The sequence below is a fragment of the Oncorhynchus keta genome, chromosome 8 (assembly GCF_023373465.1).
Source record: "Oncorhynchus keta strain PuntledgeMale-10-30-2019 chromosome 8, Oket_V2, whole genome shotgun sequence".
Taxonomy (NCBI): domain Eukaryota; kingdom Metazoa; phylum Chordata; class Actinopteri; order Salmoniformes; family Salmonidae; genus Oncorhynchus; species Oncorhynchus keta.
Window position 1 is genome coordinate 20,441,445 of NC_068428.1, and position 20,064 is coordinate 20,461,508.

The 20,064-nt window shown below is 43.1% G+C and overlaps 1 protein-coding gene across 2 annotated transcripts in view; it reads right to left on the reverse strand.

Annotated features, from left to right (window-relative positions):
- Positions 1-20,064, reverse strand: part of LOC118386972 (protein dispatched homolog 1-like) — an 82,585-nt gene that overhangs the window by 44,081 nt on the left and 18,440 nt on the right. The window contains exon 3 of one of the 2 annotated variants that reach the window (XM_035775029.2): positions 3,380-3,453. The exons of the other annotated variant lie outside the window; for it this stretch is intronic. The gene's annotated coding sequence lies outside the window, so the exon portion shown is untranslated. The remainder of the gene's footprint in view (positions 1-3,379; positions 3,454-20,064) is intronic. 2 annotated transcript variants of the gene reach the window in all.

The window sequence follows — 20,064 nt, forward strand, 5'->3', positions numbered from 1 at the left end:
TGTAAGGTTGCAAGATTGAATCCCCGAGCTGACAAGGTAAAAATCTGTCATTCTGCCCCAGAACAAGGCAGTTAACCCACCGTTCCTAGGCAGTCATTGAAAATAAGAATGTGTTCTTAACTGACTTGCCTAGTTAAATAAAGGATAAATAAAGCTGTAAAAATTCAGATTAATCGGTTGACCTCTAATCCAGAGTGTGTCTAATGAAAGGCTGGTAACTTTTACTTTTTAAAAAGATAAATACAAACACACACAGAGAGACACAGACACACACACAATTGTGTCAGTGTTAGAATGTCAAAGAGGGGGGTAAAAGAACAGAAGAAAGAAAGATGTGCCATAATGGAGTTTTCCAAACAGAGGAGAGAGAGCGCTGACAGAAAGGATGTCTGATCGCTCAAACAGTGTGAAAGATCTTAAATATATATTTAGACAGAAAGTCCCCTTAGTGGCTGCTGTGGGTTCTGGTGAAAACCTCGCCCTATAAATGAGACTTCTGCTTGAGAGATTCCTTTCCCCCAAAAAACCCTCCTCCAGAAATAGCCAACTTGTCCCCCCCTCTGCCATGAGTTCTGGTGAAAGTCTCATTCTCTCTCTGGGCCAGCCATTGTTGTGCAGCCTGCTAAATATTTACTTTTCCCAGCTTTCAGAGAGGAGGATGAGAAGGTCCCTTTGTACTGGAAGGGTCAGAGACACAGAGCTGGTCCTTCCTGGCACCCAACACCAGAACCAGGCATCCTCTAACTTCAATTACCCCATTAAAACCAGAGGCACAGGCTCTCTGACAGACAGAGAGAGACAGACAGACAGACAGACAGACAGAGAGAGAGAGAGAGAGAGAGAGAGAGAGAGAGAGAGAGAGAGAGAGAGAGAGAGAGAGAGAGAGAGAGAGAGAGAGAGAGAGAGAGAGAGAGAGAGAGAGAGAGAGAGACACAGAGAGAGACAGACACAGAGAGAGAGAGAGAGAGAGAGAGAGAGAGAGAGAGAGACAGACACAGAGAGAGAGAGAGAGAGAGAGAGAGAGGGAACCCCTTTCAGGGTTGTTTATATGGGACCACCAGCAGAACTGCCAACACAATAGACCAAAGATGAGACAAAACAACAGCCAAAATGAATTATAGGGAAGAGTGCTGCCCTAGCTATGAATAGCCTACATCTGCCCTTTGATGAAACCTCTAGGACGGCAAGGAACCCAATAAGGGAAAAGAAAACTCCAATCAGAGTGACCGACCGGGAGTTTCAGAGTTCGGGCATCCGTTACTGAACAAATATACTCACTACACCGCCTATGCTGGAGTCAGCGGTGAGGTGTCCAACACAGATGGGATCACTGCCAGAAATAAGCTGTGACTGAGCATTAGGTGAAAAATCTCCTGCGAGGGTTGAATCATTCATGAAGCGGGTTGTATGCTTTGTGGGTTTGAACATGTCAAAGCAGAGAGGAGCAGCTCTGGCAGCATGTTGTGGGCCATCTGGTATCTAGACTATCAGTTTACCTCAGGGCTCCATTTGTCTGAAACATCCAAGGCCCTTCATGAAGGTCACACATGACTCAATTTACTCAAAGTCATCTTGCCGACTAACAATTGGCAACTATCTCATACTTTCTCAATACATTCATCAACAAGCGCATTGAGATAGGTGCCAATTGTGTATCAAAATCAACAGATAATCAAAACTTTAAGCAGCCTAGTATATCTTCCTTCCAAGCTGCCACAAATGGGCACAAACAAACTGCTCAAACGTTCCAGTGTTTCCCCTTGGAGTTCACTGTTTTAAAGCAAATTCTCTGCAATTCTACACATTTTGCAAAGGATTATGCTGGATTCTTATGCTATCTGAGTGAATCAAACACTATAACAAAATCATGACATTTTGGGAATTTACAGATTCTCCTTGACTGTCTAGTTTCTATTTTAGTGATTGTTAGTTCTCAAAGATTATCTTATAAAAAAATATATATAGGCTCCCTTAACTTTTTACATAGTTTACATCTGGTTTAGTCATTTAAGTTTACACTGAAAACGTTTTACCATCACAGAAATTATTCTCATAAAATGAAATATAAAATAAAAAACATAGGAAAAAAAAAAAAAATTGAGTGGCGGCAGCGATTTAGCAGTGGCGGCCCGCCGCTGTTAATTGAATATAAGGAAAACACTGAGCTCGTTACGAAAAAGATACTTCAGCGCTGGCATCAAAAGTGCTTGAGGGCCCAGTACTGTAGATAAAGATTTCAACCCCTTCACAAGCTAATAAACCAGGGTATTACCTGAGGCCTTAGATGATGGAGCAGTTTACAATGCTAAATGATCAAAGCTGCTCCTTGCTGTGACTGCGGCCGTGCCAGAATGTTGCACTTTATAATCAGTGCCTTTCTTCGCAGTCAGACGAGACGGTCAACACAGCTGCTAGGTTCCCTCGCAGGCAGCAGCCATATTTTTACTTAGCTAGCTGCACTGCAACCCCCACCTACGTACACCCCCCCACCTCCAACCCCTTAACCCCCATCCCATTCCCTCCAGCTTTGTCTTGGGTACATAAGTGGGCCTTATTAAGAGCAGAATCATTGCAGCTGTGCAGGAAAGGTGTAGAGCATGCAGCTTTGCTCTGAATCAACACCAGACTCTGACATGTTCAAAACAAGCACACTTAGCAGACCCAGCTGTTCCATTCTGCTCCTCTCCACCTTTCATACACGCACAGATATTGGACCGCAACACTGGCCCGCACACAAAAACATACAGACCCACCTGTTTACTCGTCTGATAGACTTTTATGAATCAAAGCGACAGTCAAAGAGAAGGAAAGTGGTCAGTCTGGTCTTCAACATGAACTTGGGAAACCCTCTCGCAAAATGTAACAGTTGTGGGCTTTTTGACATGGCTCTGGAGGTGGTTCAGTGGTTCAGCAGGGCTGCCTGCATGAGCTGCAGGTAAACATGTTCACCTTGCGCTTCTCACTGACCCAATTGTAGCAAGAGCAGGAAAAAAACAAACTTTGTTTGACTTTTACTGACAGCTTGTCTGGGCACGCCAGACAGAGAGGAATGGGAAAGGGGGAGAGGGTACAATGGAAAGCAGAGTGTATTCACTGTGAAAAACATACTCAAGTGTCTGATTACATTAAAGTTGGAATCGTTATTATCCAACAGCTCTTTGAAGACAAAGTAGTTAACGCAAGTTTGTTTATTTAACTAATGGATTGGTCACTTTTAAAAGTAACTGAAATGTCAAGAAAGAAAATACTGCGTATGTACTTGATTCCGAGGATTTAGACCTATATCTGTTTTTATCAGTCAAACATGCATAGTGTTGCAAAGGCAAAAGTTTTGCTTCATGTATAAGAGGAAAGAGAAAGATGTAGTAAAATACCCTACCAGGGGAAAGATCTTGTCCAACCTAGTGATGTTGTTCATGAATTCAGATTGGAAAGAGCTTCACAATGGGTAAGCTGTAAGAGAGACAAAAAGACCAAATTAACCCCCACAGAACAGTTTTTTCTTCCGTTGGGAAATGTGAGGGTCTCTAAGCAAAACTTAATGGAAGTTTCACTCTGGGAATCTCATCATGATGGAGTAACTGGCTCTCAATGGTGATATACTGTACTTCTTCCTTTTAAAACTTGATGGCACAGCATGTTTTATGGCTCCCCAAACAAAGCCAACACTGAGCTGAGCCAGTGTATGCAGCAGACTTTACAAAGAAGAACAACCAGTAAGCATGCATGAACTTCATCAGTCCCATATAAAATACCTTTCCAACAAACAAAAAAACATCCTACCTCGACAATTCCAAAGAATTGTGATAGAAACATTTTAAATCGACCTCACACAGCCTACCTACTCAACAGAAAAAGAAAACTCCCAACAAAACATCCCAAAAAATACTGATTCAAAACAACTCCCAACTCGCAGGCCTGAAAAACCACCAGTGAGGAAAATCACTTTAATTGGAGGAGAAAGGGAAAGGAGAACGTGACATGTTTCCTGGGGATTTCAAAAGAGCCTCTCCTCAGGACGCTCTCAAGCTAATAGCTGCTCCCCGCCTCAACCACCTTGACCCCCAAGAGGAGGGGTAACAGCAGTCCTGCCACTCTCGCCCCGTTAATAAGGTCACGGAGGTCACGTGAAGATTATAGACACTGGCAGCAGCAGGGCTGTGAGCCTCTTTCAAAACAGCCTGCCCACTGGCCAGCTTTCCATCCAACCAACGCTCTACCAAGAGGGGTTTGGAGGGAGGAAGGGGGAGGAGAGGAAGCTATTCCTCCCCCTCCCTCCCTTAACGATGATGCCAACAACTATGTGCCTGGGAAAGAGAGGTCCTGGTGCCAGAGGTCCTGGTGCCACTGACTGAACAGAGGGCTATTGAAAGCCAACATGTGGTCCACATCACCAATTACCAAGGTGTGCTGAGATAGCCACAAGAAGATCAAGAGAACTGTAGCAAGTGAAGAAGGGAAATGTGGACAGATTAGTTTTTTGGGGTAAATTGGTGTAAAAATTTTAGGTCACAGGGACATTACCATAATGGACATAAATGTGCAGTCTTCAAGATCCACAAATTGTTTGACATTCCTTCAATATAAATTCAAGATCTTAATGACTTGACTCATTTTCTAAACAACTTCATTCACACAGTAGACCTAACAGTTCAAAACCTGAACTTCTCTCTGACATAGGCCTAGGTCTACATTCACCACAATTCTACATCAATCAAAGCTTCAATATGTCACTTTTTGGGGTAACCTGACCAAATTCACATAGAAAAGTGTGTTATAGATCTGTCATTCTCATTTAAAACAAGGCTATGTGCTCTATTTCTATGCTTCCCATTGTCAAGTTCCATTTTTGCGTCTTTTACAGTGGTTTAGATGGTACAATGATTCTCTACACCAGTGGTTCACAAACTTTTCATAGTCCCGTACCCCTTCAAATATTCAACTTCCAGCTGCGTACCCCTCTCTAGCACAGGGTCAGCGCACTCTCAAATGTTGTTTTTTTGCCATCATTGTAAGCCTGCCACACACACACTATATGATACATTTATTAAACATAAGAATGAGTGAGAGTTTTTGTCACAACCCGGCTCCAGGTAAGTGACAAAGAGCTCTTATAGGACCAGGGCACAAATAATAATCTATAATTTTGCTCTTTATTTAACCATCTTACATATAAAACCTTGTTTTTTAATCGAAAATTGTTAAAAAATCACCAGAGGTTAATGAGAAGGGTGTGCTTGAAAGGATGCACAGACTTCTGTAATGTTGGTTTGTATTGGAGAGAGTCTCAGGCATAAATTATTTTCCACACACAGTCTGTGCCTTTATTTAGTGTTCATGCTAGTGAGGCCCGAGAATCCACTCTCACCTACATACACTACTGTTAAAAAAAATTAAATATTATTATTTCACCTTTATTTAACCAGGTAGGCAAGTTGAGAACAAGTTCTCATTTACAATTGCGACCTGGCCAAGATAAAGCAAAGCAGTTCGACAGATACAACGACACAGAGTTACACATGGAGTAAAACAAACATAGAGTCAATAATACAGTATAAACAAGTCTATATACAATGTGAGCAAATGAGGTGAGAAGGGAGGTAAAGGCAAAAAAGGCCATGGTGGCAAAGTAAATACAATATAGCAAGTAAAACACTGGAATGGTAGTTTTGCAGTGGAAGAATGTGCAAAGTAGAAATAAAAATAATGGGGTGCAAAGGAGCAAAATAAATAAATTAATTAAATACAGTTGGGAGAGAGGTAGTTGATTGGGCTAAGTTATAGGTGGGATATGTACAGGTGCAGTAATCTGTGAGCTGCTCTGACAGTTGGTGCTTGAAGCTAGTGAGGGAGATAAGTGTTTCCAGTTTCAGAGATGTTTGTAGTTCGTTCCAGTCATTGGCAGCAGAGAACTGGAAGGAGAGGCGGCCAAAGAAAGAATTGGTTTTGGGGGTGACTAGAGAGATATACCTGCTGGAGCGTGTGCTACAGGTGGGAGATGCTATGGTGACCAGCGAGCTGAGAAAAGGGGGGACTTTACCTAGCAGGGTCTTGTAGATGACATGGAGCCAGTGGGTTTGGCGACGAGTATGAAGCGAGGGCCAGCCAACGAGAGCGTACAGGTCGCAATGGTGGGTAGTATATGGGGCTTTGGTGACAAAACGGATTGCACTGTGATAGACTGCATCCAATTTGTTGAGTAGGGTATTGGAGGCTATTTTGTAAATGACATCGCCAAAGTCGAGGATTGGTAGGATGGTCAGTTTTACAAGGGTATGTTTGGCAGCATGAGTGAAGGATGCTTTGTTGCGAAATAGGAAGCCAATTCTACATTTAACTTTGGATTGGAGATGTTTGATATGGGTCTGGAAGGAGAGTGTACAGTTTAGCCAGACACCAAATATTTGTAGTTGTCCACGTATTCTAAGTCAGAGCCGTCCAGAGTAGTGATGTTGGACAGGCGGGTAGGTGCAGGTAGCGATCGGTTGAAGAGCATGCATTTAGTTTTACTTGTATTTAAGAGCAATTGGAGGCCACGGAAGGAGAGTTCTATGGCATTGAAGCTTGCCTGGAGGGTTGTTAACACAGTGTCCAAAGAAGGGCCGGAAGTATACAGAATGGTGTCATCTGCGTAGAGGTGGATCAGAGACTCACCAGCAGCAAGAGCGACCTCATTGATGTATACAGAGAAGAGAGTCTGTCCAAGAATTGAACACTGTGGCACCCCCATAGAGACTGCCAGAGGTCCGGACAGCAGACCCTCCGATTTGACACACTGAACTCTATCAGAGAAGTAGTTGGTGAACCAGGCGAGGCAATCATTTGAGAAACCAAGGCTGTCGAGTCTGCCGATGAGGATGTGGTGATTGACAGAGTCGAAAGCCTTGGACAGATCAATGAATACGGCTGCACAGTAATGTTTCTTATCGATGGCGGTTAAGATATCGTTGAGGACCTTGAACATGGCTGAGGTGCACCCATGACCAGCTCTGAAACCAGATTGCATAGCAGAGAAGGTATGGTGAGATTCGAAATGGTCGGTAATCTGTTTGTTGACTTGGCTTTCGAAGACCTTAGAAAGGCATGGTAGGATAGATATAGGTCTGTAGCAGTTTGGGTCAAGAGTGTGTCCCCCTTTGAAGAGGGGGATGACCACAGCTGCTTTCCAATCTTTGGGAATCTCAGACGACACGAAAGAGAGGTTGAACAGGCTAGTAATAGGGGTGGCAACAATTTCGGCAGATCATTTTAGAAAGAAAGGGTCCAGATTGTCTAGCCCGGCTGATTTGTAGGGGTCCAGATTTTGCAGCTCTTTCAGAACATCAGCTGAATGGATTTGGGAGAAGGAGAAATGGGGAAGGCTTGGGCGAGTTGCTGTTGGGGATGCAGTGCTGTTGACCGGGGTAGGAGTAGCCAGGTGGAAAGCATGGCCAACTGTAGAAAAATGCTTATTGAAATTCTAAATTATGGTGGATTTATCAGTGGTGACAGTGCAGTGGGCAGCTGGGAGGAGGTGTTCTTATTCTCCATGGACTTTACAGTGTCCCAGAACTTTTTTGAGTTAGTGTTGCAGGAAGCAAATTTCTGCTTGAAAATGCTAGCCTTGGCTTTTCTAACTGCCTGTGTATAATGGTTTCTAGCTTCCCTGAACAGCTGCATATCACGGGGGCTGTTCGATGCTAATGCAGAACGCCATAGGATGTTTTTGTGTTGGTTAAGGGCAGTCAGGTCTGGGGAGAACCAAGGGCTATATCTATTCCTGGTTCTAAATTTCTTGAATGGGGCATGTTTATTTAAGATGGTTAGGAAGACATTTAAAAAAATATCCAGGCATCCTCTACTGACGGGATGAGATCAATATCCTTCCAGGATACCCCGGCCAGGTCGATTAGAAAGGCCTGCTCGCTGAAGTGTTTCAGGGAGCGTTTTACAGTGATGAGTGGAGGTCGTTTGACCGCTGACCCATTACGGATGCAGGCAATGAGGCAGTGATCGCTGAGATCTTGGTTGAAGACAGCAGAGGTGTATTTAGAGGGGAAGTTGGTTAGGATGATATCTATGAGGGTGCTTGTATTTAAGGCTTTGGGAAGGTACCTGGTAGGTTCATTGATCATTTGTGTGAGATTGAGGGCATCAAGTTTAGATTGTAGGATGGCTGGGGTGTTAAGCATGTTCCAGTTTAGGTCGCCTAGCAGCACGAGCTCTGAAGATAGATGGGGAGCAATCAGTTCACATATGGTGTCCAGAGCACAGCTGGGGGCAGAGGGTGGTCTATAGCAGGCGGCAACGGTGAGAGACTTGTTTTTAGAGAGGTGGATTTTTAAAAGTAGAAGTTCAAATTGTTTGGGTACAGACCTGGATAGTAGGACAGAACTCTGCAGGCTATCTTTGCAGTAAATTGCAACACCGCCCCCTTTGGCAGTTCTATCTTGTCTGAAAATGTTGTAGTTTGGATTTCTGAGTTTTTGGTGGTCTTCCTAAGCCAGGATTCAGACACAGCTAGAACATCCGGGTTGGCAGAGTGTGCTAAAGCAGTGAATAGAACAAACTTAGGGAGGAGGCTTCTAATGTTAACATGCATGAAACCAAGGCTATTACGGTTACAGAAGTCGTCAAAAGAGAGCGCCTGGGGAATAGGAGTGGAGCTAGGCACTGCAGGGCCTGGATTCACCTCTACATCGCCAGAGGAACATAGGAGGAGTAGAATAAGGGTGCGGCTGAAAGCAATAAGAATTGGTCGTCTAGAACGTCTGGAACAGAGAGTAAAAGGAGGTTTCTGGGGGCGATAAAATAGCATCAAGGTATAATGTACAGACAAAGGTATGGTAGGATGTGAATACAGTGGAGGTAAACCTAGGTATTGAGTGATGAAGAGAGAGATATTGTCTCTAAAACATCATTGAAACCAGGAGATGTCATTGCATGTGTGGGTGGATTAGAGGCTAGAGGCTCTACAATGAAACAAGCAAATAAACACTAACCAGAACAGCAATGGACAAGACATAATGACATTAAGGAGAGGCATGCTTAGTTGAGTGATCAAAAGGGTCCAGTGAGTGGAGAGGTTGGTTGGGGGTCACGGCGATTTAGACAGCTAGCCAGGCCATTGGTAGCAAGCTAGCATAGGATGGAGGTCTGTTGTTAGCCACCTCTTGCGTTCCGTCAGTAGATTAGTGGGGTTCCGTGTGGTAGAGGGGATTAATCCAAATCACACAACAACAACAAAAATAAAAACAATAGATATAGTTATAGAAGCCCAATAAGAAAACATAATAATAATAAAAAATAAATAAATTGTCCGATTGTCTATTCAGATAGCAGCCGGTAAGACAGCTAACGGTTAGCAGGCCGCAGATGGGCGTTCAGGTAACGTCGCGACGGAGGAGCCAGCCGGATCTCCTTCGGGTAGATAACGTCGGCAGTCCAGTTGTGAAGGCCCGGTGGGGCTCGCGTAGGCAGTAAAACGGGTCCAGATAGGTGACTGCAGCCCCGGAGTGATTGATGGAACTCAGGAATGATTGACGGAGCTGGCTAGCTCCGGAATGATTGATGTTTGCTCAGGAATCGACGAAAGCCGATAGTCACACGGATAGCAGCTAGCTAGCTGTGAGATCCGGGTATGAATGTCCAGAGAGCAGTTGAAATCCAGGGACATGGAGAGAAAAATTGGTCCGGTATGTTCCGTTCCGAGCCGCGCTGCGCCGTACAAAACTGCCGATAGATTTTCGAGCTGAAGGATAGCTGATGACCACAAACCGTGGTTAGCTGAATACTAACGATTTGCTAGTAAAGAAGCTAACTAGCTTCTAAACTAGCTTCTGATTAGCTTCTGGATTAGCGTCTGGGCTAGCTTCTGGCTAGCTCCTGGCTAGCTTCTGGCTAGTTTCTGGCTAGCTTCTTGGAATTTCTGGCTAGCTTCTTGGAGGATTACAGATTTGAGGTAAATAATACTTTTTTATAAATATAAATTGGTGTGGCGGGTTGCAGGAGAGTGTTTTGAAGATGAGTTGATGGAAAATAAAAATAAAATGTATGTGAAAAAAGTTGTAAATATATATATATACAGGACACGACAAGACGAGGACAAAAGACGTCTGAACTGCTATGCCATCTTGGTTACAATGTTGAGTGTACCCCAAAAAATGTTGAGGTCACTAAGAAATGTCCTTGTTTTTGAAAGAAAAGCACTTTTTGTCCATTAAAACAACATCAAATTGATCCGAAATACAGTGTAGACATTGTTAACGTTGTAAATGACTACTGTAGCTGGAAACAGCTGATTTTTGATGGAATATCTAGATAGGCCCATTATCAGCAAACATCACTCCTGTGTTCAAATGGCACGTTGTGTTAGCTAATCCAAGTTTTATCATTTTAAAAGGCTAATTGATGATTAGAAAACCTGTTTGCAATTATGTTAGCACAGCTGAAAACCATTGTGCTGATTAAAGAAGCAATACAACTGTCCTTCTTTAGACTAGTTGAGTATCTGGAGCATCAGCATTTGTGGGTTCGATTATAGGCTCAAAATGGCCAGAAACAAATAACTTTCTTCTGAAATTAAGGCTATTCCATGCGCGAAAATGCCAAGAAACTGAAGATCTCGTACAAAGCTGTGTACTACTCCCTTCACAGAACAGCGCAAACAGTCTCTAAACAGAATAGAAAAAGGAGTGTGAGGCCCCGGTGCACAACTGAGTAAGAGGACAAGTATATTAGAGTGTCTAGTTTGAGAAACAGACACCTCACAAGTCCTCAACTGGCAGCTTCATTAAATAGTTCCCTTAAAACACCAGTCTTGTCTCTCAATACAAAAAAACGTGCCATACTTTGCCCTTTGATAACCAGCGCACTTCTGTATGTTGTAAAAGCGTTACATGGTCGTTGCCCTTATCATTGCATAGAGCAGAAAATACAAGAGAGTTCAGTGGCCTTGCTTTAACAAAGTTAACCATTTTCACTGTAGTGTCAAAAACGTATTTCAAGTTGTCAGGCATTCCCTTGGCAGCAAGAGCCTCTCGGTGGATGCTGCAGTGTACCCAAGTCGCGTCGGGAGCAACTGCTTGCACGCTCGTTACCACTCCACTATGTCTCCCTGTCATGGCTTTTACGCCATCAGTACAGATACCAAACTGATCAGCAGCTACGTTTGGCTACATACGAACCGTTAGTGGAATTCCCGCGAGAGATTAACGGTTAATGTGATTGGATGTAAATTATTTGACTAGGCTACCTGTATTTGACATTGTATTGTTATTTCGCTGAACATGGTTAAGTTAAATGTTTGGCAGTGAAACGAGGCTACTCAGGTGAGAAAAAAACCTCACCTGTTTGAAAATGTGAAGATAAAATGTGAAGATAAAAAAAAAGTTTAAAAAAATGTGAATCACATTTTTATTTGGTGTGCCCCCGACGGCATTGCGCGTACCCCCAAGGAATACCTGCTCTACACTATACTTGCTTGTTTTGTCACAAACTAAAATTAGGCGAACAATTCGAATTTTAGCAATTAGGAAATAGTGGAGCGATTTCTGCAAAGTGCATCTTTAAGTTGTTCAACCTGACTTTTTATGGAAACCACTTCTACATTCCATGCTTTTTTCTGTCTCCCAGATATGTAGCCTGCATGTTCTATGCATGTTACTATTTACAACATAGACCATGTGGTCTATATTAGGAGGGGAAAGGAACATCATTAGCATTTGACAAGGAAAACATCTGGCTTTATTTATTACATCACAAGAAGACAAGCCAAGGTACCAACATATGCACTAGTTTGCTGAACAATTTAGTAAAGAGAGACAATGCTCTATGTCGGCTAAATTTTCTTTACAATTCCAGTATAGCATCAGTTGTTTCCTGCGGCAAAACTAAGTTGGTCTCTGCTGTTTTGGTACAAAAATGTGTCTGTAAGATCTTTGAGGGTAAAACACTTCCATACTAATTTAGATGAAGTCCTAAACACAGGCCCAATTAATTCACATACATCCTGCTCACAAATTATTTCCATCTCCCCCTGCCTGGTCACTGAACGGCACAGTCCCAGCATGGTGCAAGCCAATTACTTCAATGAGGCTTGGCTTGAGTCACAGTCAGCACTCATTTCCAAAGGAGTCACTCCAATTCACTGGGCAAGTTCAAAACTATGGAATCACTGAGTCCTGTGTACGAATCCCCTTCTGAGAAGTTTGATGTCATTTTAGTTTGATGTAAATGGATGTTTCGGAAAAAACGAGTGTTCTTTACATTTGAGCTCAATTCGGGGAAATGATCCTCTTGAGCTGAGCAAGAAAGCCTGTTGATTTAGACCACAAAACCATCACCCAGAGTATTTACTTTTGCGATGACAACACATGGGGAGGAATTCGGGCAACAACCTTTTATCACAGGCTCATTTCCTTTGAGTGAAGGGCATCCTCAGACACCAGTGTGTCTCCCTTATTCCCGCGCCTCAGGGTCTGATCGGATCCTCTGGTCGTGTTTAACACAGGCATTTTGCAGATACATACCCGCACAAATCCCAGAGCCGCATTTGTCAACCATTGCCTTGGCAACAAAACCCCGGGAGGACAGAAGAATATAGAAAAATAACAAATCACCCAGTCTGCTGAAGGAGAATGAAGGTGGTTGGGGGTTCAAAACAAGTAATGACATGAGAAAACTGTTCACTTCAAAATCATAAGCGTGGTTTACATTGGAGTTTCCAATGGCATGAATAGATTCCAAAACTCTTCTTGTTTTTAGTTCGAAGACGCCGCAGTATTTGGTCTCCTCCACCACTGAGTAAAGGTAGGCCTATATCAACTCCTGAAAGCTTTTGTGGAAAACACGGACTACCATTGAGGAAAAATTCATCCCCTTTTTGCTTTCAAAGATCTTTTTCCTCATTTTTGTTTTACATTTGAATAATGAGTCATAGACATTTGGATTCCTGCTGGCTTACTGTCTTATTCTATTCAACATGGACGTCTCTCTCAATTGTATTGGATCAAAGTTAAAATGTTTTTTCTTTCAAGAAAACTCCAAAAGCCAAAGCAACCTCTGCTACAGGATCAACTATACTGAGCAAAAACCCAGGCAGGCAGCCTTACGAGAACATCTCCCAGGATCTATGCCAAGAAGCACTGCTCTTCCTCCCCTCAATTCGCTGACTTTTGCTCTGAGCATGCTATGCTGCGAATTTACATGCAAGCTAAACTCAATAAGTATAACAAAAACACATGAAAGAGCACTTAAGATGCATTTTCCTAAAGTGCTTAACAACCAAAGACAGGGGGAAAAGCAAAGCCCAGAAAGCAGATTAGCAACCGCAGCCCTTCCTGGAGAGCTGCCAAGAAACATCTCTGCTCTGCGCCTTATTTCAGCTGTTCAATTTCACGCTAGATACGTAAATTGCTTCTGAAACTCACACTGTACACCGTATGGGACTAGGTTTTAGGACAGGAAGAAATAGGATCGGATGACATGGGGCTATCAACATGGGAAATCTGCAGTGATGAAAGCACAGTGGGGAGAGGCAACACCAAAGCCAAAGTAGACTGAGTAATCCTCTAAACAAATCAAATAATGGCAGGATGAAAAGGGGGAGTAGCGGACACCCTTTGGAGTAAAATCAGCCCTAAAACTAAATCCCCAGTATTGAATCTGTGAACTACTAAAATACCTTGAGACCAACACACACACACACACACACACACACACACACACACACACACACACACACACACACACACACACACACACACACACACACACACACACACACACACACACACACACACACACACACACACACACACACACACACACACCTTCATTCTTTAGTGGGCGGAACAGCTATTAGCAAAGTTGCCTATGGATTATCTGTAAAGATAAAGAGATGAATAGAGTTACCAGACAAGCAAATATTGGGTCTGGGACCCATTCTTGTCTCACAATGCCTACTAGCCTATATCATTATCAGGTGACATAACATCATTTTAACAGGAATTTTGAAGGAAGGGCATTCAAATCTACATCTCTGCCAAACCCGGAGCTCTCATCAAAAAGCAAACGACTTATCAGCTTAACCGCCCCAGCGTTCATTTTTTCCACCACGTCCAGAAACAATCAACAAACCATGACACATGTACTATTGGGAAGCCAATGTTAGGTCATGGCCTAGGTTTATGTGTACTGTTCGATTCAAGTTTAATATAAAACATTTGAGTGACTGATTTACCAGTTATCCGCTCCCACAACACATACACTTAGCTATCTGTTTTTCTCACACAGCAAGGCTCCCATAAAAGGGTTCCCAAATTTCTTTGCAGTGAAATTCAAATAGGTGTCACAACGTGTTCATTGACATGGAGCACCCTGCAGCTGTTCCTGTGCATACTGATGGTGTTTGTGTTCCCAGGAGATGCAGACAAAGCGCTTCCAGGTCGTCCTCTAACCTGCCTTCTCATTACTAAAGGTCAGGATATTTGAACACAACAATGACCTGCTGCCTCTAGGGACTCAGGGGGCTGCGAAGCTCAGCCAGAGGCAGTGTTTGACTAAAGGTTCTCAATCCAACCCATCCTTCACTGCTCACTTTCATTTACTGTGGTCGTCCATCTTAAGTTGGCCTAAGACGTCGTACCCCTGTCGGCCATTCTATTGTGACATAAATCCTCCTCCTGTTACCCTTCTAAGGCACTTATTAGGCACTTAATGGTAAGTAATCACACATAAATTCCAAATAAGTGCCTAAGATAGATTTAGGGCGCTTGGAGGGTTTTGTCCCAGGCTGTTGTGTTCACTCAAACCAGACCAAAAGATGAGATTGGGTGGAAACTCAGGGGCACGATACATTTCCTTGGATAAGGGGGCCTAATAATGACTTCCTGGCATCCTGCATTTAAAGAAAAAAAAAACACAAAAGCACACTACACAATGCTGCGAAACAGCGTTTTATCGAGGCTTCTAATACTAGGACTATACTGCAATCCATTTTTATGGTTATGGAGATGTAGAGTGGAAGTCAACATCTGGTTTTCGTAGTCCACGCCTCTGGCCTGACAGTCTCTCTGACTCAATCAAGGAGAGGAACCATTTGGCAATGCTCTGAGGCCCACCCCTCGTCTGCCTGTATGTCCCATCCTCCCTACTTCTGGTCCTCTACTTCAGGATCATGTGAAAAATCCCAATTACCAGGAAACCCGAGAAGCACACGTGGTTGTACGTGAACTTGGAATATGCAAAACACTGCGGCCATTAACAAGAGCCATGTTGAAATGTGATAGACTGCGTCAGCAGGTCGTAAAACCCTCTCAAGATCAATGTAATTATGGAAGCTTACACACAGACTTTCCGGATAAGCGGGAGGAGAGGTTTGCACGTTCTGCCAAACCCTTTAAAACCAAACAAGTGGAAGGTCTCCCCAGCTGCCTTCCATCAGCTACAATAATAGTGAGTAAAAAAACATCCAAAACACCTGGAGGAGGGTGTCAACAAACACCCCTTATTCCAGGCCAAAGTGATGCACTCCATAAATCCTTTTGATTAGCTACAGTAGCGTGGCTAGGTGCCACTTAAATCAAACCGAAAGGGGAAGTCGCTCTGACCTTGAGCTTTGGAAGTGTCATTTAAGTGATCATTACAAAAACAAAGCTGGTTCTGTTTCTGGACGGAGAGAGGGAGGGAAAGAGGCAACCCTGGGGGATGAAATTCAAAGCATGGTTATGAAAATAACACCCATTGTTTGAAGCCACCATAGTAAAAATGGGGAGAGACGTTTTATAATATTCTTAAGATTTTTTTTCTCCAAAAATAACAGGAAGCTCATGTTTCCACACTCAAAACAACAGATATAATGAACCAGAAGGGTTTTGAATTGATTAACCAGCGATTTTGACCAGTGACCTTTGAGAAGTTTCTTGTCAAACAAAATGACCTGCTCTATATTAACAAAAATGACAGAGTAAAATAGGAACATATTACTTTAAGAAGTGAGCTCTAAAAACAAAGTTGAACTAAAATTATTTAAACACATAGGCCTACTCCATCATTGTCTTCAACCGGATGATCAATAAAAAAGTCACAACTGCCATGAATAAGAATGTGATTGACCCTGGAGATGAAGCACATATTTCCAAGCTAATGGCAACCAGTGGATTCGCTGTGAGATAATAAAAGAAGAGGTGATCCAGTTGGTCTCCAGGGGTCCATCCAATCCCTGTGTTTACGGTACAGGAGGGATGGCATAACTCAGGCCTGGGTACAAGCAGACAAATCACAAAGGCCCGTCTCCCGTTCTAACGCTTGGTAGCACGCCAGGTCTACAGAGAAAAAGAGGGTGGCCTGGCCTGCTGTAGGAACCTCTGCAGATGGCTACGAGGTTCCACAACAGTCTAATGAGAACAGATGCAGTGCCAAAGGCGGGGTGTGATAACCTAAAGGAGCCCACGTCAAGGGCACTAACAGGGAACAGTCCGTCAGCGTTTACCCTCACCTATGAGGAAATCAGCCGTTCTTCTCTGTTATCACTTACGTAGACATGGGTGGACTGACGAGAGAAAGAGAGGAAATAAAGTCAATCTAAAGTCAAGGCCAAAAGGTTACCATTAAACTACTATTTCCCTTTACTGTTCACTCCAAACTCTGATATCTGGAGGAGGAAGAGGAGTAGTAGGAGGAATGAGATTAATATTGCCTTCATTTAACAGGGTACCACATTGAGAACACATTCTTTTTTTCCAGTAACGACCTGGCCATCTCTGGAGCTCAGGGCTGGGAGAAAGCAAGCAGCTCCTCCACTACACTACACTACACAATCAGGGTCCAGACAGAGCATTTAATGGGGATTGAAGAGCTGCCAGTGCTCCAGAGAATCCCATTTAGTAAACACTGACACAAGGTCTTGACTGTGGCTTACCCAGAGCTCCCTCTTTAACGAAAAAAATAACCCCAAAGCCGGGAGCTGGGCAATGTCATGTCATCCACTTTACTGAGCGAGGCTGAGCTGCCATTCCACCAGGAATCCAAAACAAAATCAGCATCAGTTTAACGCAGTACTAAAAGAAGAGAGAAGACCTTTGAAGTTCTGACTGTTACTCTTACGGGCTACCATTTCCCCCCAAAATGTTGCCTTTTATTGGAACCTGTCTGCTGAATGTGCTTTTTAATCAATCGCTAAAACACATCCAAAAATATTTGAATTCCATCGGTTGATATATAAACATTTCTGGTTGTCCATCAATCAAACTCTACCAAACAGTCAGCTCACAGTAGTGAAATGAAACACACAGTTTCAAACCACAATTAAATTAAATACTTCAGTTGAATGAAAATATTGGCTACTGCAATCAAAACCAGTATTCCTCTGAGGGGATGGAACGCAAGCTAAATCATTTGTTTGGCAGTCGCTGTGCCTTTTAACTCAATATATGGATAGGCTCAGACTTTACAAAGGTCTCTGTTGACTGAAACAAAATAAATGGATTAAGTTGAACCCAAAGCCTTCCCATCCCAGTCCCACCTTCTGTATGGTGACCAAATCAGCAGGCCCTCAGGGGGACTTTGGGCCCTGTCCAAGACTCTTGCATACAGAGAGCCACTTCCCACCCTCATGGTTCTCTCTGGTTTGTGTCAGTCTAATGAACAGTTTCTTAATTGTTTGGAGCCAAGAACATGGAACTCTGGGAAGATTTACAGCACAGAGAGCGAGGGGGAATAAAATCCCACTCCTAGGTTCTGGCCAGCGAATACGGCTTACATTTGCAATTTTTTTCAATTTATCTCTTATTGAATTAAGAGTTCAGACTCTTGGACGCCTTTCAGTAGAAAACGTAGAGGACTAAAGCACTGACGTTTTCTTAAAGGTTTCAGCTCAGACATGATGAATGATGGGAGCCTGGTTATGAAAGAGAAGTTTCAGGCTATGAATCAGCAATGGAGAGGGCAAACAGGTTAGGGCCCCGTCTGGCCACGATAAGAGCAACAGCAGAAGAGGCCTCTGCTTTGGTTGGGTCTCTGACATGATCATTAGGACCATGTTTCCATCAACACAGTTTCTGAATTATATCACTAGGCATATTCTAATTGGTCTCCAAGGTATTACTGGGGCAGCCCGGATGCCAAAAAGAACCAACGAATGAGGGTTCAGTCAAACAACGCAGGTATAGTGCAGAAATTCCATTGAAATTCCACTGCTGGGAACAGACATTTTCTGAAAATATCTTAAAAACCAAAAATAGTTGGATATTCATTGAGAGTTCCGCCATTTTGGGACTACCAGATGATCTATTAACCTGTTAATCCTACCCCCTACTTTTTCGAACATTCTGTTAAAAATCGCGCAACATTTCAGCGCCCTGCTACTCATGCCAGGAATATAGTATATGCATATGATTAGTATGTGTGGATAGAAAACACTCAGACGTTTATAAAACTGGTTAAGTCACGGCTGTGACTATAACAGAACGTGCGTTTCATCGAAAAGCGCAGGAAAATCTGATCACTGAAAATGGAAATATATATCCATGCGCGACTTGAACCCATTGATAAAGGTGAACCACATTTAATGGGGCTGAGGTTGCAATACCTACAGCTTCCACACGTTGTCTAGAGTCTTGTCATTTGCCTAGGCTTTGTTTCTTGGTCAAACAGACGCAAGGCAACGCATTTCCTCCGGTCTCCGACCGGATATTTTGGTTGAGAATTACCCGGACATTTTTTCCAGACGGACAGCTAAAGAATATACTTCGCCTCGTGATCAATTTGATCGCTTATTAACGTTTAATAATACCTAAAGTTGCTTTACAAAAGTATTTCGAAGTGTTTTGTGAAAGTTTATCGTCAACTTTTTTAATTTAAAAAAATGACGTTACAAGACGCTATTTTTTTCTGTTTATCACACAGTCTTCATAGATCGATATCTAGGCTATATATGGACCGATTTAATCGAAAAAAAGACCCAATAGTGATTATGGGACATCTAGGAGTGCCAACAAAGAAGATGGTCAAAGGTAATGAATGTTTTATATTTTATTTGTGCGGTTTGTGTAGCGGCGACTATGCTAATTATTTTGTTTACGTCCCCTGCGGGTCTTTTGGGGTGTTACATGCTATCAGATAATAGCTTCTCATGCTTTCGCCGAAAAGCATTTTAAAAATCTGACTTGTTGCCTGGATTCACAACGAGTGTAGCTTTAATTCAATACCCTGCATGTGTATTTTAATGAACGTTTGAGTTTTAACTAGTACTATTAGCATTTAGCGTGGCGCATTTGCATTTCCAGATGTCTAGATGGGACGCCTGCGTGCCAGGTAGGACCAAGAGGTTAATGAAATTATTTGAAAAAGCCTATGTAACTTCATCATTAGTTTCCCCAAACTGAGGCCATCTCATGATGATCTATACTCAAGCTAATTGCTATTTTGAAAGTCTGCATGTGATGCTGCCGTTTGACTCCGGCACACAGGGAGTGAGAACAGACGTTGGGCATATGTCTCCATGCTTTAACTGCTGGGGCCAGCAGGCTCTCTAGCGTCCTCCATATACCCACATAGACCCAACTGTTTTGGCAGAGAAACCAGCGACAGTAATCAGAAAATGCATCCTTGACCCTGTCACCAAACACCTGTTGCAAACATGCTTCCCGCAAGGGGAGGAGGATGGAGGGCTCTCAGCCTCAGGGCAGGTTTTTGAACTCAACCTACTGACCGATCAACCTCAAGTTTATTGAATAGGCGCCCTTATTATTTTCGGTTCCAACAGGTCTTGTTTGTGACTACGTCACGCATTTTCATATCTGAGCGAGGGGCCCATCCTGCGGACAGGCTCATCCCCTCAAACCCCAGAGGCAAGAGACAGTCCTCTGACATGGGAGTCCAAATACCAAAGTATTTCCCTACTTTGGTTTACTTTATTATCGTTCTTGATTTTTCGTTAAATTTTAGGTTCATGATAAAGCAGGCAGATATGGTGCACAGGGTTTTTATTTATATCAATGCATCATCGGGAATATAAGGTCATAAGTCTCAATGTAAACGGACTGGGGAGTGACATCAAGAGAAGTAAGGTCACAAGTCTCAATG